The sequence below is a fragment of the Polypterus senegalus genome, chromosome 18, assembly GCF_016835505.1.
Source record: "Polypterus senegalus isolate Bchr_013 chromosome 18, ASM1683550v1, whole genome shotgun sequence".
Lineage (NCBI taxonomy): Eukaryota > Metazoa > Chordata > Cladistia > Polypteriformes > Polypteridae > Polypterus > Polypterus senegalus.
The window spans coordinates 66,665,466-66,691,890 of NC_053171.1; the positions used below are offsets into that span (position 1 = coordinate 66,665,466).

Consider the following 26,425-nt stretch of genomic DNA (forward strand, 5'->3'; position numbering starts at 1 on the left):
GCTGAAGCAGCAATGTACACTGCTGGCTTTTAAACAGCACTGCAAGGGCGAGGCTCCTGCTGCAGTGTCAGGTGTCCTTGCCCCATTGAATCGACACACCGAAAGTGAGGTGCATACAAGAAAAGAACAATAAAAACATAATGAAAACAATACAGTAAAATTAAGCAAATTAAAACATGATAAAATTCACATCAACAAAACACCACAAACTACATTAAAAATAATAAACTAAATAAATAAAAGGACAAGAAACTTGAGACGGCAAAAAGCTCTGTCTATAGTATTAACAGGTTTAATGGACTTTGTCACATGTTTTGACTCTGATTTTTGAAATTTGTTATTTGCCTGGTCTTTTATTCCTATTTTGATTTTCTGGTTTTTGGCTCCTACTTCTTTATGACTTTGCCTTTCTCTTTCACCTCCTGATTCTGTGTATACTGTATCTGCCTGTGGATGTGTTGTTTTCAACCTTATGCATAACATGATTATGGTCAAAATGATAAAATTATAAACAAATGAAATGCAAAAATGATCTGTTTATATGTATGTTTGTGACAGTCTTGATTTTTTTGCCTAAAAACAGTTGAATATAGAAAGAGAGCAGGCCTGATCTATACCTAACCTATCCTCTCAATCTTTAGAAATATAACTACCAACGTAATAATAAGCTGCATGGCAATAACTCTAGGGGAAATAGGATATTAAGACTGAAGCTGTCTCACTTCCAGTTAAGTCTATAAAATGACATCAAAAACTCAGAATCAGTTTTTCCATGATGAGACAGTTAACTTCGTAAGCTGGAATGTTAAAGGCCTGAATCACGAATTAAAGAGAAAGAAAGTACTCTCTCACCTAACAGGTCTAAATGCTAAAATAGTATTTTTAGAGGAAACCCACTTAATAAGCAAGAATCAGTTCCGGCTGCAAAAAGACTGGACTGGCCAAATGTTCCATTCTAGTTTTACGAAGAAAACTAGAGGTGTGGGAATTCTCATACATAGAACAGTACCATTTGTAGCATCAGATGTAGTATTGGATCCTGAAGGGAGATATGTAATGGTCATGGGAGACTTATCTAACTGTAAAATGATTTTGATAAATGTTTATGCACCTAATGTTGATGATAAGGAATTTATACAAAATTTATTTGCATCCATTCCCAATCTGAACACTCATAAAGTTATAATGGCTGGGGACTTTAATTGTGTTCTAAATCCACTTTTAGATAGGACTTCCTCCACAGGGGGAACGGCATCTAACACCTCAAAGATAATTACAGCTAGTTTATAACTGATCACAACTTATCAGACCCCTGGAGGTTTTAAACCCAAATTCAAGAACATATTCTTTCTACTCACCAGTACATCATTGCTACTCAAGGATTGATTACTTCTTTATAGACAATAACTTCTTGCCTAAGATTAAATCTTGCAAATATGATGCTATTGTTATTTCTGACCATGCACCTATGATCTTGGAGCTAAAATTACTAAGCCCCATACACTCACCCCGCAGATGGCGCCTCAACCCGCTTCTATTAGCTGACAAGAATTGTACTGAATTTATATCCAAACAAATCAAATTCTTTCTAGAGACAAATACATCCCCGAGATCTCTGCAGGAATACTCTGGGAAACTCTTAAGGCCTTCTTAAGAGGACAGATTATCTCATATCTTTCCCACAGAAATAAATCCGAGGCCAAGAAAGTAGCAGAGATAAAAAGCGAAATTACTAAAATAGATGAAGAACACGCCAGACTACCAAGCGAGACTCTACATAGGAGAAGGCAGGCTCTACATTCGGAATTAAACCTCTTGACAACTAAAGAAACTGAACAACTAATCTACAAATCCAGACATCATTACTATGAACATGGGGAGAAAGCTAATAAGCTTTTAGCTCAACAAATTCACAAGCAAGAAGTGCGCAACTCAATCTCGGTAATCACTAACACGAACGGAGATAAAATCGTCGAACACAAAAATATAATGCACACTTTCAGAGACTACTATAAATCCCTATATACTACTGAGTTTAAAGAAGACAATACACAATCTAATGCATTTCTGGATACATTACAGATACCACAAATAGAGGCTTCTAGTGTGGAGGAACTTGATAAACCTCTGGCGTTATCAGAATTACTAGATGCTATAAAGTCACTCCAAGGCAGGAAAACAGCAGGCCCTGATAGCTCCCCTCCTATTAGCAACATTTACAGAAGCCAAAGATAACCAATCTCTTCCAGAAACCTTTCCCCAAGCACTAATCACTGTCTTTCCAAAACAAAATAAGGATTTATTACAATGTGCATCATACAGACCAATTTCACTTCTGAATAACAACGTTAAAATACTCTCTAAAATCTTAGCCAGAAGGATGGAGAAAGTGCTCCCCTCGGTAATATCACAAGACCAAACTGGATTTATTAGTTTAATTATGTTTAATGTAATATACTCACCAACTAAATCAAACACCCCAGAAATATTATTATCATTGGATGCAGAAAAAACATTCAACATGATTGAATGGAAATACCTTTTTACTACATTGGAGAAGTTTGGGTTTGGCCCAAACATTTGTACATGGATTAAATTACTGTATACTAACCCAGAAGCTTCAGTTTGCATTAACAACATTTGCTCAGACTACTTTAAACTAGAACTTGGCACTAGACAAGGATGCCCCTTGTCACCGCTGCTGTTTGCGATTGCCATTGAACCACTGGCTATACATTGTCGAAATACTGATCAGATAAAGGGGATTAGCAGATTAGGACTGGAACAGAAAATCTCATTATATGCAGATGATATGGTACTGTATATATCGGACCCAGAAAATTCTGTGCCTGCAGTCTTAACAGCACTCACAGAATTTCAAAAGATCTCTGGTCTCAGAATTAATCTGAATAAAAGTGTACTCTTTCCAGTGAACTCTCAAGCATATAATATTAGATTAGATACCCTACATTTTATCATTGCAGAACAGTTTAAATACCTAGGGGTAAACATCACAAGTAAACATAAAGCTCTTTATCAACAAAATTTTGCCGTCTGCATGGAAAAAATTAAACAAGACTTGCATAGATGGTCAACCCTTCATCTCACACTAGCTGGAAGAATTAACACTGTTAAGATGAATATTCTTCCTAAACTCCTTTTTTTATTTCAAAACATCCCAATATACATTAATAAATCATTCTTCAGGCAATTAGATTCAACAATAACCTCATTTATTTGTAATTCAAAACATCCACGCATCAAAAGAGCGACCCTACAAAGACAAAAGGCAGAAGTCGGCATGGCTCTACCTAACTTCCAGTTTTATTACTGGGCAGCAAATATACAGGCGATAAGAACCTGGACAAATAGAAGAACATACACAGGCTTGGTCCGCAATAGAAGTAAGATCCTGCAGTACTTCTTTGCATTCCTTGCTCTGTGCTCCAATAAACACACGGTATAGGCAATATACAAATAACCCAATTGTGCTCCACTCACTTAGAATCTGGAACCAATGTAGAAAGCATTTTAAGATGGAGAAGTTTCTATCTGTCTCACCTCTGCAAGAGAACCACCTCTTTCAACCTTCACAAACATATGCAGTTTTTAATATCTGGAAAACATTTGGAATTAACTTGCTTAGAGATCTTTGTATAGACAACGTCTTTGCATCCCATGATGCAGATTCTACGTAATTTTAATATAGCTGATACAAATGCGTTGGAGGATGGTTTGGGGCCAACACCAGGGGAAAATTCTGTAGGGGTCATCTTATATACTGAAGAGTGCTATGATGTTTTAACTGAAATGGTGCCATTGCAAATGCCCAAATGAAACTCTACGTTTACTAACAGTTCTAACAAAAATCACACAACATCTTACTAATAATTATTCATTATAAGAAGATACTTCAATCAAATGGCCGCTGATCAAAATCGGTAATTGGTAAACTGGCTGATCACAAAAAACAATTTTTTCAGTATCTGCTTGATCTACTTAATTTAGTTCTGGTGCTCCGCAAATGGCAAGAAGATATCCTTTAATGAACTCAGACCTTTTTATTTTGTCCTTTAATTAAAACGAACACCACTTCTCTGAACAAGCTTGTATGAGGAACAGCAGCTCACACTTTCAAACAAAAAAAAGATAAAGATATGGAAATTGCTGCTTAGTAAACAAAAGACATGTCTGCTTAATATCAAAATGTGTCTGTTTAACTTGTACACTTGTTAAGCATGCCAGCCTTGGATCCTCTTGATAAACATCTTGTAAACATTTGATAGAGTTGTGGCTTTTTAAAAGGTTTGTATTGTGTTGATTATATGTCTGTCAAAAAGTACAAGTTTCTGTAAGAAACAAGTACTACATAAGTAAAATGGTAATCCATATTTATGATTACACCTCAGAAAATAGTACCCTGTATTTTTGTGTATCTTTCCTGTATCTTTGAACAACAAAAAAGCTGCTGTGCAATTAATGATTAAAAATTATTAAAACCTATAAGTACATGTGCATTTCCATTTAAGCCGTGTTTAACTGCCAATATCAATTAGTTGAACCAATGTGTGAAAATATTTATATATTGTGTCAGACAAATGGTGAAAACTACTTTTTTTTAACTCTTTGAGGACTGAATATTTTTTCCAAAAAATATAGTTTCTGAAAAGCAATGGTTTCACACTGAAATCAACATAAAACATCTCTTGCTGCATTATGCGGCTGCCAGTTTTGCCAAGAATGTGCGGCAAGCTTGCTGCCAGGCTGGGGCGGCAGCAACTGCAGCGGTCACAGTCGCAGTGCATTCCAGCTTGGTTTCTACCTCTTATCATTGTTAGGTGGCAGTCCTCCTGACAAACATTGACGTAGGCATGTCAGCTACATGAACCTGTTCAGCACCATGATTAGCTGGGGACCAGTCAGCTGAAGCTGGAATCTCACATTCATTTTCAATCTCTTACATCAAAATCGGAGTCTGACCAGTCATAGTCCAGTTCAGAGATAATAGGAAAAACTTTGTCCACGGATTATTTTGCTTTACGCATTTGCTTTGATCTCTCCCCATTATGTCAGTGCCATTTTTGCTTAAGTTTGCACCTCACTACTCACACGACTTCAGAAAAGCTCAGTTTAAACCAATGAAGCTAACTTTCCTTCTAGCAACAAGAGTCTAACTAAAACATAGCGGTTGGTTTTGTCACAGTTTACAGTTGATGACCATTGTCAACTCATCCTTTTAAAAAAAGTCAACATCAGCCCTGAAAGAGTTAACTTACACTTTGCTTTGTTTTTATGACAGCTTATGGCGTCTGCGTGAATAGACAGATTAGCACTTGTGGCCCAATAAATTTATGCAGAGCATGTTTTGAGAAAAATGTTTACAAGTCCTTTCCCTCCCAATATCCTGCCACAACCAACATTCACCCCATGTCAGGCACGCTATGGGAGCTAGAAAAAACTGGTAAATAGGCCAGAAGAGAAATGCACACCATTAATTGATAATCCTGGACGTAGACTGTCAAGGGACACAGGATGACAGGTTCTACCCATATTTACATGTTGTCACCAGGAAGAGCACACAGAAAGTGATTGAAAATGTTCAACGTCATTGATCAATCTTTAAATTACAGAGCATCACTAACAGCATGACTCACTGCATGGCACCTTTTACAGCAAATGCAATTTCATTAATCATTTGTACTGTATTACTTAAGGCTGTGGATGATCCTTACGAACCTGAATATCTGAAATGGCTAAAATTTCATCCAACCATTTTCTGGTCCAACATGCTCACCTGATTGATATCTACTAATGACGGTAGTGTAAGAAATGCCAAGTCACTTTTTCAAATGTTTAACAAGCTGATTTTAATAATAAAAATACTGTTGATTTACTGATCCTTCTCCACTCACGGCAGCCTTCAACTTATTCCAAAAGCTCTAATATTCATCTCCCTGTAAACTTTTTAAATCATACAGCCTAAAGCCTATAAAATGTTTAAGCTTTATGTGAACAGCAGCAGGGAAAAACAAAGCTCAGGATCCAAAGCAAATTTCTGATGTAATAAATCTGGCAGGATTTCTGGCCCCTGTGGGCTTCTACTAACACATGAAAAAGACCAGTCACTCTCTTGACAGCACTAAAATGCAACACCCAAAACACAGAGGTGGTACACATATTTAATAGGGTTCCCCCTAAGGCAGCACAGTCAACCCTTTTCTAACATGCTGCTCTGACATCTAATTCCTTAGCAAGCCAGGTGAACGACACTGATCTGACATTTGACTCACCAAACCTTTTGGAGTTGATGATACTGGCACTGACAATTCCAAAAAAAAAAAGAAAAAGGCAAGTGCTGACCGCTTCTTGAGCTTAGGTTCTTCCACTGGAAGATTCTAAGCAAGAGATCATATTGAATAAAAACAGAGGGAACAGCAATTGAGGGAGAACAGAATGTTAATAATAGACTTGAAAGATTATAACTCATTCGTAGCCACACTTTCATCCACACATTCTTCAGTAAAACATTTATTAAGATGGATAATTGAACCACTTTTCTTTAACCTCAGCCATATATAGTCTAACAGCTAAAACAATCTCATTTCAAACATTAGTCTCTTCTTCAAGTAGCAGCTAATAACATTCAGATCAGCAAAACTCTTACAGAACAAGAAACAAGCTGGCAACTTCTTGCCTCTCAATGTCAATATTCTAGCAGAGCATCCCTGAGGCCAACAAGATGGCTAACGGCCTATTAAATACAGCAAGAGTCCAAATAGCCCCCAGGGCAGCAGAAGCAGACTCACTCAGTCTCATTAAAAAGTCAGTTCTAACAAAAGCTTCTGCAGAATTTTTCTGTAGTTGTTCCTCAAAAATTATTTTTCTTTATTGATTTTTCTTTTTTTTTGGTTGTGAAAATGTAAATGTTCCCCAAATTACGAACAACCTCTGTGGACATTTGCCTATACAAAGAAAGCATTTTTATATACATTATGAACTTCCAAACCAGAGTGAAGATGAGTCTCTGCCAATTCGTTCAAGCTTACACAATCTCCTACATTATTGTTTTAAAGCTCAAGAACAGAGGGCACACACAACACCTGTGACAATGTATACTTACCATGTGACAACTGATTTTGGGAAATGGCAACATATAATCTGATGCTACAGAAAGGTTTTCCCCTTGCATCAGGTTTTTTATTTTTAAAACAGGTTATGTTTATTTTTAAAACGTGTAATGTGCTCTCTGCACACAAGACACACATTTATATTTCTAACAGCTTTTTTTCTTTTTTTAGGACACTTTGACTTTATACAGCTCATCGCAAACCGAAGCTTGTTGTCTATTAGTCCAGGTTAACAAGAGCACTTCTGATCTTTGCAGTTCAAAATCGCTGCCCCTACTAGAAGCTCTGCCTTCATGATAGATCGGATTGGTTCAGAAACATGACACTCAGTGAGCTGTCTAATTGTCCCCACTCACTTTTAAGCCATTCAATTCACCATTGGTTGTCTCCAGATGTATATATTACACTTTCGGTTTGATTGAGACTAGTCACTGCATTGATTGGCTGTCAGAACAAAGTGAGCTGTCATTATTATGGAAATGTGAAACTATGCTAAAAAAAAAAATCATGAGGCAGTTGTGTAGTTTATCAAGCTCTGTGATCCAATTTCTGCAATTTGATATCCTAAAGGAGGTTTAGATACAGCAACTGCAGTCATTAAGTTTGACTCTCCTTCTGACTAGAAGTTGTGTAATGTGATGGCAGCTTACAAAAAAGTTACTGCAATAACAATGATATGTGTATAATCACAACAAAAAAGACTAACATTGTGTAATAATGATTGACAGCAAAATCATAGGTCTAAAAGAGAAAATATACAGCTATATTAACGCTAGAATTACCAGAGCCTACGAGAAAGCTCGTAAATCCGGCCCACCTTAAATCCTTTCTCACCTCTCCATCAGCGACTTTTGTCCTGTAAATGTGTCAATAAGCAGCAAGCACCCTGCTATCCCATCCCCCCGCTTACCGCTGCAGTTCATTTCGCAAAGAAGTTTCTCAGTGCTCAGTGTTTATCTTCAAGTGAATTGTTGGAGCTTTATAGGGTAAAATAGTACATCATCATTTGGAATACATACATTTCATGCGTGTTCCATGTCAACAACAATTTATGCAAAAATTTAGTTAACACAGAAACGTTTTTCATGTTTTAGTAATGATTGAAAAAATGTAGACATTAAATGTATAATGTGTGAAGCCTGAAATACAAATATGAAATAAACACTTTCATAAAAGGTACAAGTATAACAAAACAAGTGCACTTTTATTCAAGAATTTAACCGAAGAAAAAAGAAACCAGGTTACGGTAGGCGGTTGATATGACAGCTTGCGTGGTACAATACTAAGAATTGCTACCTTCCAATCAAGAGGTTGCAGTTTCGATATCAGCTGCTTCCCAAATTTAGAATAGTGAGCTGCTCTTATTAATATCATACAATAAAAGCATACATTTGATTTGTGTCTGTAAATTTATAGTTAAAGTTTGCAGGGTTTTTTTTCAGTTTTATTCTCTCACTCACGTACAAGCTCCCAAACACCCCAGATATGACGCCGTTTTCAGATAAAGACGTGGTATAACAAACAAAGTCAAACTTGTTTTGTTATACCCCCACTTTATTTGAAAACCGTGTTAGATCTTGTGCACGAACAAGACTGGGACTGGGAAAACTGTGGACGTGGATGTGAGTGGTGTGCGTGACTAAGAATGAGAGTGGATGTGAATTTTTTTTATTCAGTTTTATTCTTGAGTTTTCCTGCTCACGCTGAATTAGTATGCACCTTCTGATCCATGATGTCAAAGCCACACTAACAAAAAAGACAGACTTAGGTGTACATGACATTTGGAATAATTCACTTTATGACCTGTATTGTAAAATTTCGGAAAACGTTGTTACACTAATGCAGCATTATATTCATTTGCATACCTTCATCCGGTTGTAGTTAGTGACCGCATTTGGGTTTTTTTTCCGATCTTGGCCAGTGTCCACATGTTGCTGCATGTTGGTATTTCTTTTGAACTCCAGGAGATACAGAGGACAGAATAGTATAGAGAGGTCAGTTCTGTGCTATAGACAATCATCAGTTTTAAATGTTAACAGTTCCCACGCACACCAAAGGACCGTCTTTACGACATGTGTATAAGGTGTGAAGCCTGAAGTCCAAATATCAAATGAACACTTTCACAAAAAGTACAAGTATAACAAAACAAGTGCGCTTTTATTCAAGAATATAACTGAAGAAAAAAGAAAGCAGGTTACAGTAGGCGGTTGATATGACAGCTTACGTGGTGCAGTGCCAAGAACTGCTGACTCCCAATCAAGAGCTTCTGGGTTCGATGCTTGCAGCTTCTCGTGTTTACTATTTTGAGTAGAAAGCTGCTATTATTTTTAATATTATACAATAAAAACATACATTTGATTTACCTCTGTAACAACCACTGTAAATTCATAGTGCTTGTCAAAGTTAGTGCTGTTTCTTTGAAGGACAGGTGATTGGCAGGATGACGCCGGACTTCGTCCTGTATCCAAATGGTGCCATCTTTCACCTTTATGCTTGGTGCAGCTGCGTTGTTCTTATATGTGAGTGGACATTTCTTGTGGGGAGTGTTTTCTATTCTATTTCTCCGATCTGAGTTCACTACTGTTATAGCACGTCTTTATTTGAAAACAGCCGTGTCAGATCATGGCGAGCGTGAATGCGACTGAGAGAATAAAACTGAATAAAAAAAAACGCTAACCTTTACAAGTACCATACATTTACACCGTCTGTTACAGACTCAAATCAAATGTATGCTTTTATTGTATAATAGTACCAATAAGAACAGCTCACTACTCAAAACGTTTATTTTGAAAGACGTTAAGACTCAAACCCAGGAACTTCCGAATTGGAGTCAGCAGCTCTACTCAGTGTACTACCCAAGCAGTCGAGATAACCAGCAACACTAACCTGATTTCTTTTTCTTCGGTTATAGTCATGGAAAAAAAGCGCATTTGTTCTGTTATACTTATATCTTTTGTGAAAGTGTTTATTTGATATTTGGACTTCAGTCTTCACACATTATACACTTTATGCCTACATTTTGTCTTTAGTACTAAAACATGGAAAAAGTTTCTCTTTTAGGTATGTGTTCAACATTTCTGTCATCCTACACTTACACAGATCTTTGTAGACACGGAACATACGTGAAATGCATGTGTTCCAAATAAAAATATATATTTTTTAGCCTAGGTACATGACTCACTGATAAACAAGGCTTCAGTTGGGAGACGTCTTTGTAGTTTCTCCGGCGGTGGGGCAGATGGTATAGCAGGCTGCTTGCTGCTTATCGACACATTTACAAGACAAAAGACGCTGAATGGAGACGTGCGAGTGGATTTAAGGTGGGCCGGATTTACGAGTTTTCTTGTAAGCTTTGGTAATTCTAGTGTTAAGTTGCTACAAAAATATCCATAACAACAAGACAAACATTTTTATTGTCATAGTAAGTTAAATTATATCATTAAAAAGAACACATTTGTTACAAAAACAGTAAGACTTATTCAGACTGACAGCAATAAGACTAAGATTAATTTTATGGCACAAATGAGTCTAATTTAGTAGAACTTCCACTACAAAAAAGGAATATGACACTAAGATTAACTAACCATGACAAGACTAACTTATTCTTTTAAGAATTGGAAAGTTTTAGAGTGATAACTTTAGCAATATTAATTCTATTAAATGTCTAAAGCAGCGTTAGACAGGTTGCAACAGATTAGAGAGTAAAGAAAAACTAACTTAAAGTGACAGTAGGATGAACTTAACACTAGAATTACCAGAGCCTACGAAAAAACTCGTAATTCCGTCCCACCTTAAACTGCTTCTTAAATCCCTTCACACTTCTCCGCCAGCGTCCTTTGTTCTCTAAATGTGCTGATAAAAGAAGCTAGAGCAGCCGGCTATTCCATCCCCCCACCAATTTAGAACGTGCACGAACTTCTCTCAGCTCATGCCTTGATTGAGTATCTGGGAGTGAAGTGGAGTTTTAGAGTGAAATAATAGATCGTTGTTTGGAACACACGCATTTCATGTCTGTTCCGTTTCTACAGTAATCTGTGTTAACACATTGTTAAAACAGAAACTTTTTTATATTCTAGTAGTAGATGACCAAATGTAGGCATAAACTATATAATGTATGAAGCCTGAAGTCCAAATAGCAAAGAAACATTTTCACAAGAATAACACAATTGCACTTTTATTCAAACATATACCTGCAGAAACAAAAAGCCGCCTTAACATGCGACATTGACACCAGTTTGCTATAACTGACTCTGTGGTTCAATAGATACAGCCCCACTTGGAATCAAGGGTCACGGGTTCGATCCTCGCCCTCCCTTTTGAGAAGTAAACTGTTCTTAGTCTTACTGTTTTAGAAGAAAAACATACATTTGATTTCAGTCTGTAACAGCCGGTGCAATTTATGATCTTTGTAAAGGTTAGCTTTTTTTTTTATTCACTTTTCACTCTCTCAGTCGCGTTCAGAATCAATCCATACAACCCCATCTGACACGGCTGTTTTCACTAAAGACGCTATAGCTCTGCAGTGTACCACGATGCATACTAACGCCCCCGGTTCTGACACACAAGCGCTGGCGAAGCTGCCTTCTTCGTATCTCACCGTCACTTGCTTTTCTTTTTATTCAGTTTTATTGAGTGTTCCTGCCAGTCCCGCATGTTGCTGTATGCTTTTCTTTTGCACCCCAGGACATGCAGAAGAAAGAATGGTAAAGACCAACTTCGGCGCTATATGCAATCATCAGACACTCCCCATCTGCCCGTGTCGTTCAAACACAGGAACATATATTGGTGTAAAAGTATAACAAAAGTGCACTTTTATTCAAGTGCACTTTTTCCATCGCCTTTTCCTGTAAGAAGCAGTGTACACACTTCTCTCTATGCTGTGGTTTCTATTACACACCTGAAAGAAAGAGACAATACATATGAACATATCCAGCATACAGCAACATGCGGGGACTGGCAGGAACACTCAATAAAACTGAATAAAAAGAAAATCAAGTGACGGTGAGATACGAAGAAGACAGCTTCGCCAGCGTCTGTGTGTCAGAACCGGTGGGGGCGTTAGTATGCATCGTGGTACAACGCAGAGCTATAGCGCGTCTGTATTCTGTTTCTTTTGTACTCCAGGGCACGCAGAGGAGAGAATAGTAAAGAGCAGTAAGTTCGCGCTATATGCAATCATCAGACATCTGCCCGTTGTTTTGTTATACTTTTCAATACTTTATACTGCTCAAACGGGCATGCTCAAAAAATACACGTGTAATGCCACGAAAAGTGCACGCAGACACTTCATTTCGCAAACAAAACAAGTGCACTTTTATTCAAAACTACCTGTATAACCGAAGAAAAAAGAAAGCAAGATACAGTAGGCGATTGATACGACATCTTGCATGGTGCAATGCTAAGAAGTGAAGATTTTCATTCCGTGCTATATAAAATCATCACATTCAAATATTAACAGTTCCCACACACCCAAGGACCGTCCTTCCTACATTTACGACCGTGTACTTGTTGCCGTGTACACACCTCTCTGTGCTATGGTTTCTATTACACTGAATGAGCACCTGACACTGTACTTTCTTCCCTGGGGGAAGGTCCCGCATCAGAGAATTTCCAGTTCCTGCATAAATTCACACCTGATCTGACGCTGTTCGTTTTCAAATAATATTGCATTAGTGCGATTATATTTTCACATATATTGTCTCTTTCTTTCAGGTGTGTAATAGAAACCACAGCATAGAGAGAAGTGTGTACACTGCTTCTTACAGGAAAAGGCGATGGAAAAAGTGCACTTGAATAAAAGTGCACTTTTGTTATACTTTTACACCAATATATGTTCCTGTGTTTGAGCGACACGGGCAGATGGGGAGTGTCTGATGATTGCATATAGCGCCGAAGTTGGTCTTTACCATTCTTTCTTCTGCATGTCCTGGGTGCAAAAGAAAAAGCATACAGCAACATGCGGGGACTGGCAGGAACACTCAATAAAACTGAATAAAAAGAAAAGCAAGTGACGGTGAGATACGAAGAAGGCAGCTTCGCCAGCGTTTGTGTGTCAGAACCGGGGGGGCGTTAGTATGCATCGTGGTACACTGCAGAGCTATAGCGTCTTTAGTGAAAACAGCCGTGTCAGATGGGGTTGTATGGATTGATTCTGAACGCGACTGAGAGAGTGAAAAGTGAATAAAAAAAAAAGCTAACCTTTACAAAGATCATAAATTGCACCGGCTGTTAAAGAATGAAATAAAAAGTATGTTTTTATTCTAAAACAGTAAGACTAAGAACAGTTTACTTCTCAAAAGGGAGGGGCAGGATCGAACCCGTGACCCTTGATTCCCAAAGCGGGGGCTGTATCTATTGAACCACAGAGTCAGTTATAGTAAACTGGTGTCAATGTCGCATGTTAAGGCGGCTTTTTGTTTCTGCAGGTATATGTTTGAATAAAAGTGCAATTGTGTTATTCTTGTGAAAATGTTTCTTTGCTATTTGGACTTCAGGCTTCATACATTATATAGTTTATGCCTACATTTTGTCATCTACTACTAGAATATAAAAAAAGTTTCTGTTTTAACAATGTGTTGACACAGATTACTGTAGAAACGGAACAGACATGAAATGCGTGTGTTCCAAACAACGATCTATTATTTCACTCTAAAACTCCACTTCACTCCCAGATACTCAATCAAGGCATGAGCTGAGAGAAGTTCGTGCACGTTCTAAATTGGTGGGGGGATGGAATAGCCGGCTTCTCTTTATCAGCACATTTAGAAGACAAAGGGCGCTGGCGGAGAGGTGTGAAGGGATTTAAGAAGCAGTTTAAGGTGGGACGGAATTACGAGTTTTTTCGTAGGCTCTGGTAATTCTAGTGTTAAAAGTGGTAACAATTATGCCAATGGAGTAAGACACAGTAATAATACAAATCATTATGTCTGCTATGGAAAATCTAAGCGATTAGACATCTTTTTCAAGTGAACAATAGAAGAAACCTCCAGACGTGAAGTGGAATTTTCGCAGTTGGTGGCTGCAGCAAAAGAAAATAAAACACACTGACAAGCCATCACCAGAAACAAACTTAACTAACATGAAGTTTGTTGTCTTCAGTTAAAACATCTATTTTTCTAAAATAAGCAAAACAAAGTCAGAGGGAAAAAAAGAAGCAAAAAAAAACACCACTTCTGCTTCCTAGAAAACAAGTTAGCAGCAAGCCATCAGCCTAACTGATGAGACAAACGAAACAGACATTTACACTGTGCTGCATGTAAAATAAAGCCTAACAACATGAGTGTGCACAGAGTTTGATTTGGTACAGCTCAGACAAATAAAAGGTTGATGCCATCAAAAAACATTAAGACAACACTATCCGCCATTCCCCAAGAGCCCACAAATGACCAATTACACACAAATACAATTACACTTACTCATTGGATTAGTTTAAAAGACTATTTAGGTCAAGATGTTCACTTCAAATACTGGAAGCCACTTTAGAGCAGACCTAGTCCTAATTCAAGTAGCAGATACAGTAGATCAGGGGTCACCAACCTTTTTGAAACTGAGAGCTACTTCAAGGGTACTGAGTAATACGAAGGGCTACTTGTTTGATGCAAACTTCCTGAATAACAAAGTTGCACGGTTCACCTTTAATGATATTATTAATATACTGGAAATTTTCCTTACCCATGTTTTTCTTTATTTTTAGGGGGTAAAAACTGCATCCAGCTCCCCACCGTAGCCGTGCCGGTTTGCTTGTCTCAGCGAAGAGTGAAATGGAGGTTTGTCTTGTACACGATATTGAGGTTTGACCGCAGACTACCCCCCAATCTCCATCAACGAAAGTGTTATTGCTTCAAAAAGAACAGCAACACAATTAAATGCAATTTTTAGACGAAGCTTCCTGGTGTCTAGCGCTATTTTTAGAAAATGCCCTGCGGGCAACTCACGTAGTCTCTGCGGGCACCGTGTTGGCTACCTCTGCAGTAGATCTATATGAACAGCTGTCAGGTCCCAGATATCTATGTCAACTATGGCCGAGGCGCCTGCTCTTCCTCCTGTGTTGTGTTGTGACTGGACACCACCAGTTGGAAACCACATCTTTATAAACACGCACGTTTATTTTTTCCCAAATAAACACAGGATTCAGTCCCGAACAACTCACAAAGCACTTAGCAATAATTCCCAGAATAAACCTTCTCTTTCTCTCAGTCCTTCACCGCCTCTATTCTCCTCCTGGGAGCTTCGTCCTACTCCCACTCCCGACTCTGACTCGTTGACTGTTAGGAGGTGGCGCCTTTGATTCCTGCCCGGATACATTCCTGGTGTGGCGGAAGTGCTGCCCTTTGCCCCGGAAGCACTCCTGGCGTCCATGGCAGGTTCATCCGCCATCTTGCCTGGTGTGGCGGAAGTGACAATTCTCCAGGTCCGATGAAGCTTGAGGCACCCCCGGCGGTGGCCACGGGTCCAAACAAGCCAAAACCCTTTTTCTCCTTTCCCGTGGTTCTTTACTAGTCCAGGGCAGTTGCTCTCTTGTGACCCGGAAGCTATTATTGTCCCTATCCAGTCTCTTCAGGCATCCCGGCCAGGTAATGACCCCGGCAGTCTTCCACAGTGTCTGCTGTGTGTAATGCAGGCCTGTTGACCCTTCAAGGTTTATTCTTCCTCGCAAAACCCCTGTTCCTGCCGGGATCAGCTCCATCATCTCTTTCATTGAACAGTCTAAAGACAACCCTGAAAAATGGCCTGACAGACAAGGTCTAAAGCCTCACAAGACAAGTTAGAATTTCACTGATAGAAAATTTTAGGTGATGCTTCGGGTTTCACAGTTGAGGTTTTCAATCCCGAAAAAAAGTAACAGTCCCCTGGCTGAAGTAATTATTAGAGGAAAGCACCTGGAGTCATAAAATAAATATTCACTCATTTTATTTTAAAAATAATAAATCATTTACACTGATAAATCAACATAGGCTTTGCAACTTGTAATTTACTTTAATAAGCACCTTAACCACTCCCAGTTCAGTAACTGTGTCCCATATAGTGGTAGCCAGCAGGCAGAGTGGGTTGGTTTTGTAGGGTGACATGTGAGGGATCATCCGATGAAGCAAAGAAGGCCAACACATTATGCCAAATTTTCAGCAAAGTTTCATGTCATGCATAGTTTGTTGCTGTTTAACTCTCATGTTCCACAGACAAAAGCACCTTCAGCCATTCTATTAACTTTCACTCTTGCTAGGAAAAGATTTTCTTGTATTACATTGGTGCAGCAACAGTCCCCAAGTATAGGGTAAATGCTTACCGTGTCTATAGGAGAAGTGTTCTTCAAGTGGAAACCACTTGGTTGTGTTTCACTACTACAAGGATTCTAGGCATGAAGTAAATGTAATAGCAACCTTTAGCGTCATCTCATAACTGGACGTGGATTTCAAGAGTGACAACTGGAGAAAACAAATACACTATCAAATCAGGCCCTGAGTCAATATCAGAGGGATCACCCATTTGGTCACTGGATGCTGATGAATATGTCATCAACCTGGTAAAAATGTATTGTAAAATTACATCCAGTTATTGACCTTTAATGCACCGAATATGAAGTGTGCCATACAAAGGTATGCACTGCTGCCTTAGGTAATCCAGCATCCTGGACCTGAATCCTGTGAATGGCTTTTGCCTGTGTGGAGTTTTCATGGTCTCCCTGTGTGGATTTTTCTACCACAATATGCACTGAGTACAGTGCATTGCTGCAGCCACCACATGACAAACCACCCGGACTGGGACCCAAGTGCAGTGGGTGACACCTCAGTACCACACTGAACAGTGTGAGGTTTATTTTTTAGTAGCTGGAGTGCCAATCCTGCCACCACCCCCCAAGTTTGCCCTGAAAGTTGGAGGACCTGTTTGCATGTGGATGCAGGTTAACGTCATATCCAGGATGAAGTAATTACAGGTTAGGGGCCTTGCACAAGGGCCCAAAGAAGCAGAGTCATTTCTGGCTTTCATGGCATCTGAACTGGCAACCTTCCGATTGCCAGCACAGACTCTAGCCTCAAAGCATGAGGAAGAAACCTTTTATATTAAAAAAAAAAAAAAGCAGGATTTGAAGCCAGGACTATGTCTGAGGTAGTTGTGCCTGGAGTTTGGGGTGCTGGTGTGCCCCCTAGTGGCCACACTGCAGATATAATAATATAGTAGTAGTATAACACCCTCTTGGTCTTTTTATCTCTGTTTTTTATGCTTGCACCTTCTAATCAATATTGTATTTATTATAACTTGCTTTGTAATTCACCCTAGAAAAAGGTGACTGAAAAAAAAAAATCCAACATGTCACTACTCTCCAGCACTATTATAAGGTAGTGGAATTACCTTCCCTCAACATTTCTGTTGTCTTGATTTGATTATATTTGTATAAGGAACTTAAAGATGATGGCCACCAGAATATATTTAGCAGTGTTATGTCACTGCATGCTCAGTCATCATGGTTGAATGCTACCCGAGAGCAAGGATGTCTATGTTTGAGAGGGTGAGACGGCTGGTGACAATTCAAAGGGGTGGGCTTACTCAGCAGGAGAATAAGAAAATGCAATTAAAACCTAACATAAAGTCAGCAGCTGAAAAGAAAAGAAAAAAGTATGAAGCAAGTGAAGCCACAGTTGAAAAATAACAAGCTTTAAAATTTAGGCCAGTAATGCTGGGTGCAAGGCAAGAACGAAACTCAGCCCTAAATTAAACTAGTCTCATTTAGTCTTGCCATTTAAAGTGGGGGCCCATATGTCACTAGGAACCTTACAAGGCTGATGGCAAAGCTGCCCACGGCTCATTTGTTCACACTATTAGAAGTAAGACAATCCCTACTACCTGTATAGTAAAGAACATGTGATGCCACTGGCAAAAATTCCCCCGAAGTCAAAAGGAAAAGGAGGGCTCTTCAGTGAATGTGTCTCTCATCTTCATACAACTTGGTGTAGGGCTCATTATTTCAAGGACAAACAGAGGGCTAAGCGAGCTGGGAGCCAATCTTTAATATTTCTCAAAGTATTTAATTACGCCTTTTTTTTTTATTTCCATTTCCATTATAAGATTAAGTTACTGGCACATTGGCGATAAAGCTGTGGCTCTATACTAGGGAAATCTGAAGAGGGCTAAATAAATACTTTTTGCCATTTGTTTCTTATCAATAGGCCCTTGGAAACGGGCCCCAGTACCGACATGTCCGCGCGCGCACACCCACAAATAATAATGAATAGAAATAAGCTCAGCAATTTTTGTAAATGGGCTGCAGACTCTCTTGAGCAGGCATTCTTTTCCAAGTGAGCTCTCTATTGTCAACTGTGCATATAAATAGGTGGAGATAAAGCAGGTATTTCTTTGGGCTCATTGTGAAGGTTTGTAAGCGAATGCTTTTTGAACAATGACTCTGCAAAACTCTGGAATCTAATGCCCTTGTCTACTTTCTGCTAACTGCATTAAAGTCACAAAATGTCACAGAATGTGGACAACAAATCCATCATGCTTTGTCTCTGCACATTCCATCACTGGATACTTGGCAACCAGGGATTTGGGAAGCGGAGCACTTCTGCAGCAGAAATGTCACGGAAGTTCACAGAAGGAGGCAAACGTGAATAGACACCAGGAGACTTCTGGGTAAAAGAATTTGGAAAGGAATGAGGTTACGCTTTTTTTTTTTTTTTAAAGGAGAATCAAGGACCAGCATGAAAAGGCCGCTAAAAGAAAGAGAAAACTAGTAAGCCCTCATTAATTGTCTGTACAAATGAAGAAGGCTGCTAGTAATGAGTACTCCTATCTGAAGAGCCTCTGACTATTTCATTAACAAAGGTTATTTTCCAGAAATATGCATTTGTCTTCATTTTGTCTAATGTTACAGTAGCATGATAAAAAAAAAAAAAACACAGGTTAGCTCTGACTTTCACAATATGGAAAGTAATTGCCGTGCTGTACTCCAAGTTGGCCAAGTGTGGGTGCGTGTCCCAGGCTGCTTCCTACCTGATTCTGCTGATACTCAGGCATGATGCAGGTTAAGTGAGTCTAGTAAAAATGTGGATGGACATGTAACAGGTATAACAAAATCAAAGTCTTAGGGGCACATAAACAGGTTAATGCAGGAACCTCCTTAAAAATTTAGCAAACGTTTGGGCTTGAGACTCATTGCTTTCTGCTAACAGCCACATTGTTATTCAGATAACATTACAGGTGGCAGTAGGTTTTGGAGTTGAGGCGCTCATTCACTGCCGGAAGACCCTGATCTCAAACACCTTAACTAATGCTGCTTGTGGTGTTTCAGGCTTTTTGCCTTTTGATACACAGCACAGCACTCAAGAGCTCTTTAATCCATGAATGGGAATGCTCAGTAGCCCAGCCTGATTTATAAAAAATAAAGGGAATTAAACATATTGTCATGATTCCTTCTGTGACTGGGCTAATATCTTACTCATTTGCAAATGTATAATATTTATTTGTAAACGGTTCAACCTTATTTTTGTTTACTTCCAGTACTCACCATTTTGTGTTACTATAGTGGTTTCTTGTCTTTATTTTTCACAGAGTGCGGTCCTGAAGGTTGTAGGAATTATGTCATTGATATGACACTAACTGGCAAGCCATAATGATCAATTTGAAGGATTCCAAGTAAAAACTTTTTTCTTATTCCCTTTTTTGACTTCTCAGTTACTGCCTTTTTTCTTTTATTTTCAATTGCAATTTTTGGGTAGGATTTGCTTTTGACACTCACGCCCTCTCAGTTTTCTGGGTATGATCACTTGCCATTTGTAATGATTCCTCCCCTGGTCATTCCATTCAATTTGGTTGCCTCCAAGTTCTTCCTCAATATGAATTTTAAGTATAACTATTCAAGAAAACAATTACGGTTTTGGCGAGCGCCCTCTTCTACGCGGTGGTGCACTAGGGAGGCAGCATAAAGAAGGACGCCTCACGCCTGGACAAACTGGTGAGGAAGGCAGGCTCTATTGTAGGCACGGAGCTGGACAGTTTGACACCTGTGGCGGAGCGACGGGCGCTGAGCAGGCTCCTATCAATCATGGAAAATCCACTGAACAGTATCATCACCAGACAGAGTTTGACAGACTGAGGAGATCGTTCCTCCCCCACACTATGCGACTCTTCAGTTGCACCCAGGGGGGTAAATGTTAACATTATACAAAGTTATTGTCTTTTTTACTTGGATTTTTATCACTCTTTAATTTAATATTTTTTTTTATCAGTATTCTGCTGCTGGAGTATGTGAATTTCCCCTTGGGATTAATAAAGTATCTATTTCAATGGATTGACGTTTGACGAAGCTATGTTTCTTTCATGACGAAAGTCTCCACCCTAATGTCCAAGACACAAACCAATAACATCACAAAATAATAAGCAGAACAACAAGTGGTCAACCTCTTCAGCAAAAGGAACAGGATCCTTAATGATCTGATGGATCACTTACAAGATACATTTTTATTTTTGATCTCTAAAGTAGTGCTTCCTGAACTATGCCTCTTAACCCAGATAAGGTCTTGACTCGTGAACATGTTATGTAGTAAAATTAATCTTGTTTATCCAAGTGTGTTGTGTGCAATATAACACTTAACATTTATTGTGATATGAGGTAATCCGAGACGCAGCCTATAAACCAGGGAGCATTCATTTCAATGGTACAAAAACATAATAAATATTCCACTTGTCACCATCACCCCTCATAGAACCTTCTATAACATTGAAATTGAGATGACTGACAAGCAAAGATCCATATAAGAAATGAGGGGATCCACAAGGTTCAGAAGTAAAATTATGAAATTAAAATAATAGGTGGGGCACAAAGATGAGATGAGTTTCAAGTGTTGTGGGGGTGTGTCAATAGGTGAAGGGTATATACAGTGCCCTCCGTGTATGGGACAAAGACACATTTTTCCCTGATTTCCTCTTCTAATCCACAGGTTTAAAAGTAGAAATCAAGCAATTCAGACATGATTAAATTGCATATTGTAGACTTTCAATTAAGGGTATTTGCACACATTACTGTCACATCGGTGACCGTGCCAGTCCCAAGCCCGGATAAATGGGTAGGGTTACGTCAGGAAGGGCATCCGGTGTAAAATTTTGCCAAATCAATATGCAGATAACGATACAAATTTCCATAACGGATTGGTTGAGCCCCGGGTTAACAATGACTGCCACCAGTACTGTTTGCCAACAGGATGCTGGCAGAAATTGGGCTACTGTTAGCAGAAGGAGAAGAAGAGGGGGTAGACGTGTCCGGAGACATGAGGAGAGGAGGAAGGTAAAGAGAATGGAACTGAGGGTAGGAACTGTGAATGTTGGCAGTATGACTGGTAAGGGGAGAGAGTTAGCAGATATGATGAACAGAAGAAAGGTTGATATATTGTACATGCAAGAGACTAAATGGAATGGGAGTAAGGCTAGATGGATTGGAGGTGGATTCAAATTGTTCTATCATGGTGTGGATAGGAGGAGAAATGGAGTAGGGGTTATTCTGAAGGAACAGTATGTCAAGAGTGTTTTGGAGGTGAAAGAGTGTCAGACAGAGTGATGATTATGAATGGTGGAAATTAGAGGTGTGATGATGAATTTTTTTAGTGCCTATGCCCCGCAAGTTAGGTGTGCAATGTATGAGAAAGAAGATTTTTGGAGTGAGTTGGGAGAAGTGATGAATAGTGTACCCAAGAGACAGAAAGTGGTGATTGGAGTGGATTTCAATGGACATGTTGGTGAAGGGAACAGAGGAGACGAGGAGGTGATGGTTAGGTATGGTATCAAGGAGAGGAATAAAGAAGGTCAGAGGGTAGTGGATTTTGCCAAAAGTGTGGACATGGCTGTGATGAATATGTATTTTAAGAAGAGGGAGGAACATAGGGTTACGTACAAGAGTGTAGGAAAATGCACATAGGTAGATTACATCCTAAAGAGTCAATCTGAAGGAGATTGAAGACTGCAAAGTGGTGGCAGGGGAAAGTGTAGTTAAGCAGCATAGGATAGTGGTCTGTAGGATGACAGTGGAGATCAAGAAGAGGAAGAGAGTGAGGGCAGAGCCAAGGATCAAATGGTGGAAGTTGAAAAAGGAAGACTGCAAGGTTGAGTTTAGGGAGGAGTTACCAAACAGTTGGGCATCTACAGCAGATGTAGTAAGGGTGACAGCAAGAAAGGTGCTTGGTGTGACATCTGGACAGAAGAAAGAGGAAAAGGAAACCTGGTGGTGTAATGGGGAAGTACAGGAGAGTATAAAGGAAGAGGATGGCAAAGAAGAAGTGGGGTAGTCAGAGAGATGCAGAAAGTAGACAAGAGCACAAGGAAATAAGGTGCAAGGTGAAGAGAGAGGTGGCTAAGGCTAAAAAAAAGGCGTATGATGAGTTGTATGAGAGGCTGGACACTAAGGAGGGAGAAAAGGACCTGTACCGATTGGCTAGACAGAGAAACCGAGCTGGGAAAGATGTGCAGCAGGTTAGGGTAATAAAGGATAACGATGGAAACATAGGGTGGGTGTGCTAAGCAGATGGAAAGAGTACTTACTTTCAGAGGCTGATGAATGAAGAGAATGAGAGAGAGAAGAGGTCAGATGATGTGGAGATAGTGAATCAGGAAGTGCAACGGATTAGCAAGGAGGATGTAAGGACAGCTATGAAGAGGATGAAGAATGGAAAAGCCATTGATCCACATGACATACATGTGCATGGAGGTGTTTAAGAGAGATGGCAGTGGAGTTTTTAACCAGTTTGTTTAATGGAATATTGGAAAGTGAGAGGATGCCTGAGGAGTGGAGAAGAAGTGTACTGGTGTCGATATTTAACAATAAGGGGAATGTGCATGACTGTAGTAACTAGAGGGGGATAAAATTGATGAGCCACAGCATAAAGTTATGGGAAAGAGTAGTTGAAGCTAGGTTAAGAAGTGAGGTGGTAGTATGGTTTAATGCCAAGAAAAAGCACAACAGATGCGATATTTGCTCTGATCATGTTGATGGAGAAGTATAGAGAAGGCCAGAAGGAGTTGAATTGCGTCTTGGTAGACCTGGAGAAAGCATATGACAGGGTGCCTCGAGAGGAGTTGTGGTATTGTATGAGGAAGTTGGGAGTGGCAGAGAAGTATGTAAGAATTGTACAGGATATGTACGAGGGAAGTGTGACAGTGGTGAGGTCTGCGGTAGGAGCGATGGATGCATTCAAGGTGGAGGTGGGATTACATCAGGGATCAGCTCTGAGTCCTTTCTTATTTGCAATGGTGATGGACAGGTTGACAGAAGAGATTAGACAAGAGTCCACATGGACTATGATGTCTGCTGATGACATCGTGATCTGTAGTGATAGTAGGGAGCAGGCTGAGGAGACCCTGGAGAGGTGGAAATATGCTCTAGAGAGGACAGGAATGAAGGACAGTAGGAACAAGACAGAATACATGTGTGTAAATGAGAGGGAGTTCAGTGGAATGGTGAGGATGCAAAGAGTAGAGTTGTTGAAGGTGGAGGAGTTTAAATACTTACGAACAATAGTACAGAGTAATAGGGATTCTGGAGGAGAGGTGATAAAGAGAGTGCAGGCAAGGTGGAATGGGTAAAGAAGAGTGTCAGGAGTGATTTGTGACAGACGGATATCAGCAAGAGTGAAAGGGAAGGTCTACAGGAGTGAGACCAGCTATGTCATATGGGTTGAAGACGGTGGCACTGACCAGATAGCAGGAGACAGAGCTGGAGGTAGCAGAGTTAAAGATGCTAAGATTTACATTGGGTGTAAGGGTGATAGGATTAGAAATGAGTACATTAGAGGGTCAGCAAGTTAGACGGTTGGGAGACAAAGTCAGAGAGGCGAGATTGCGCTGGTTTGGACATGTGCAGAGGAGAGATGCTGAGTATATTGGGAGAAGGATGCTATGGATAGCGCTGCCAGGCAAAAGAATAAGAGGGAGTCCTAAGAGAAGGTTTATGGATGCGACGAGAGAGGACTTGCAGGTGGGGGTGTAACAGAACAAGATGCAGAGGACAGAAGGATGTGGAAGAAGATGATCCGCTGTAGCGACCCCTAACGGTAGCAGATGAAAGAAGAAGAAAAAGACAGTCACACCATGTTGAAATGACATCTTTTTTTACAATTCCCCATTTTAGTGAATCATAATGTTTGGGATACAGCAATGGCAAGTACTGGATATTAAAGCAGCCACATTTAGTACTTTGTTGCATATCCCTTGCATACAATGGCTGCTCGAAGTCTGCTTATTCATAGACATCACCAGGTGCTGAGTGTGCTATTCAACAAACAACCTGAAGACTCTGAAGAATCAGACCAAAAGGAGTGCAGCATGAAGATGGAATGCTGTCGAGCTTGCCAAGGCCTAGGAAATTGCCAAAGTCAGCACCTTTGTTACAGTTACCATCCTCATGACCAACCCATGAAGCTATTGGAACTGCTCTTCAAATCAAGATGCTTATGTCAGGGTTCAGCAAAGAAGAATACTAGAGTATTTATGAAACTCTTCTGCATAAGGGTTTGTGAGAAATACAATGATTTTTCCCCAAACTGTGTTGCGCAATTTACCATTAGAAAAATAACATCATGCTCCAAAGATAAATGGGGCCAATTGGAAAATAAGCAGGGAACATTAAAAGCAGCTGTTAACCCAAAATGTTTTAAGTTTACCCAGGGCAAACAGTAACTGAAAGACTCTTCCTGTATACTCTTTACTTCTTTTGTTTACTCACCTAAATTAATTTGTTCTTTATTTGCACACCAAAAAGATTCTTAACACTAAAATGGTAAATGCAAATGGAAGTGTTTTAAGGAAAATTTTGCACTGAGCAGACTGACGTCACATGAACTTCTGGCAAATAATCAATGATGACAGCAAACCCCTTTTCTTACGTCTGATAACCTTTAAAGATCTGTACATACACAAAGGGCAGAAAAGTACTGCAAATCTAAAAGTACATCACTTTACAATGTCAGGTACATAATTAAACATGAGAAAAGAAAGTATCTGGTAGAAGAAAAATAAGGCAAAGAAAACAGTTAGTGAATACAGAAAGAGGAATGGTTATAATCAGCGAGTTGGAATAGCTTGAATAGCCTGACATGTTTCATAGAAAAAACTTACTGTACATCCAATTGCAAACTTTAGGAATGTGAAGAATCATCCTGAAATCTCAAGATTCTGGTTTGAAATTTAGCTCTTCATATACCAGGTTGTGAATGTGTTTGGTGCAAATAAGCAGTCCGACATACAAAAACTGTCAAGAAGTTTTTACCTCTATAGCAAAACATGATTGCAACACACACAACTTACAGTATATACATACATATACATATATATATATATATATATATATACATACATACACACACAGATATACATATATACACATACAGTATATATATATACAGTATACATATATATATATACACATATATATGTATATATGTACATACACATACACTCACATATGTATATACATATATAGATACATATATGCATACATATACGAGGTGAGACATAAAAATAACTGGACTGAGCTTGGGGCTTTCCTGGAAAACCGTCTGGAGGTTGGCCAAATGTGAATCATAGAACTATATCCCATCATACACGCCCTCTCAATCCGCTGACCGGATAGGTATATCCTGTGAACAGTCAGTATTTGCACAACAATTGCTACACGAGTTGCCTCTATAATGTTGGGTGAAGAAAAATCGAACAGTGAATCAACAACAAATTTCACACGAAATTGAACAAAACAATCACAGAAACTTGTGAAATGATAAAAACAGTGTACGGTAATAACAGTTTGCCTCGCACACAAGTATTTGAGTGGCACAAAGTTTCAAGGAAGGACGTTCAACGCCCAGGTCGAGAGAAGCAGTGGGTGCTTCACCAAGACAACGCTCCCGCGCACAAAGCACTTTCTGTAAAGCAGTTTTTGACTGACAAAAACATTCCTGTCCTCGATCATCCTCCCTATTCACCCGATTTAGCTCCCTGGGATTGTTACTTGTTCCCAAAAATCAAAAGTGACCTGAAGGGAACACATTTTTCTTCAACTGATGAAGTGAAGACAGAAATGGCAAGCCTGTTGAAAAGCCTCAAGCGAGAAGACTTCCAGCACTGTTTCAGTGAATGGAAGATACTGAACTTATGGAGCGGTGTAGAGATCGGGAGGGGGAGTATATAGAAGGTGACAGTGTTTAGAAGGCTGTAATTAATCAATAAATATTTTTTTTAGCCAATACAGTTATTTTTTTTTATCTCACCTCACCTGCCAGCTATTTTGTCAAAGCCAAAATGTTAAACTGATCATTGCTGGCAAA

General features: G+C 39.4%; 1 protein-coding gene across 3 annotated transcripts in view; it reads right to left on the minus strand.

The window, feature by feature from the left end:
• The window catches only part of fsip1 (fibrous sheath interacting protein 1), a 450,012-nt gene that overhangs the window by 150,078 nt on the left and 273,509 nt on the right, over nt 1–26,425 (minus strand). The window lies entirely within an intron of this gene.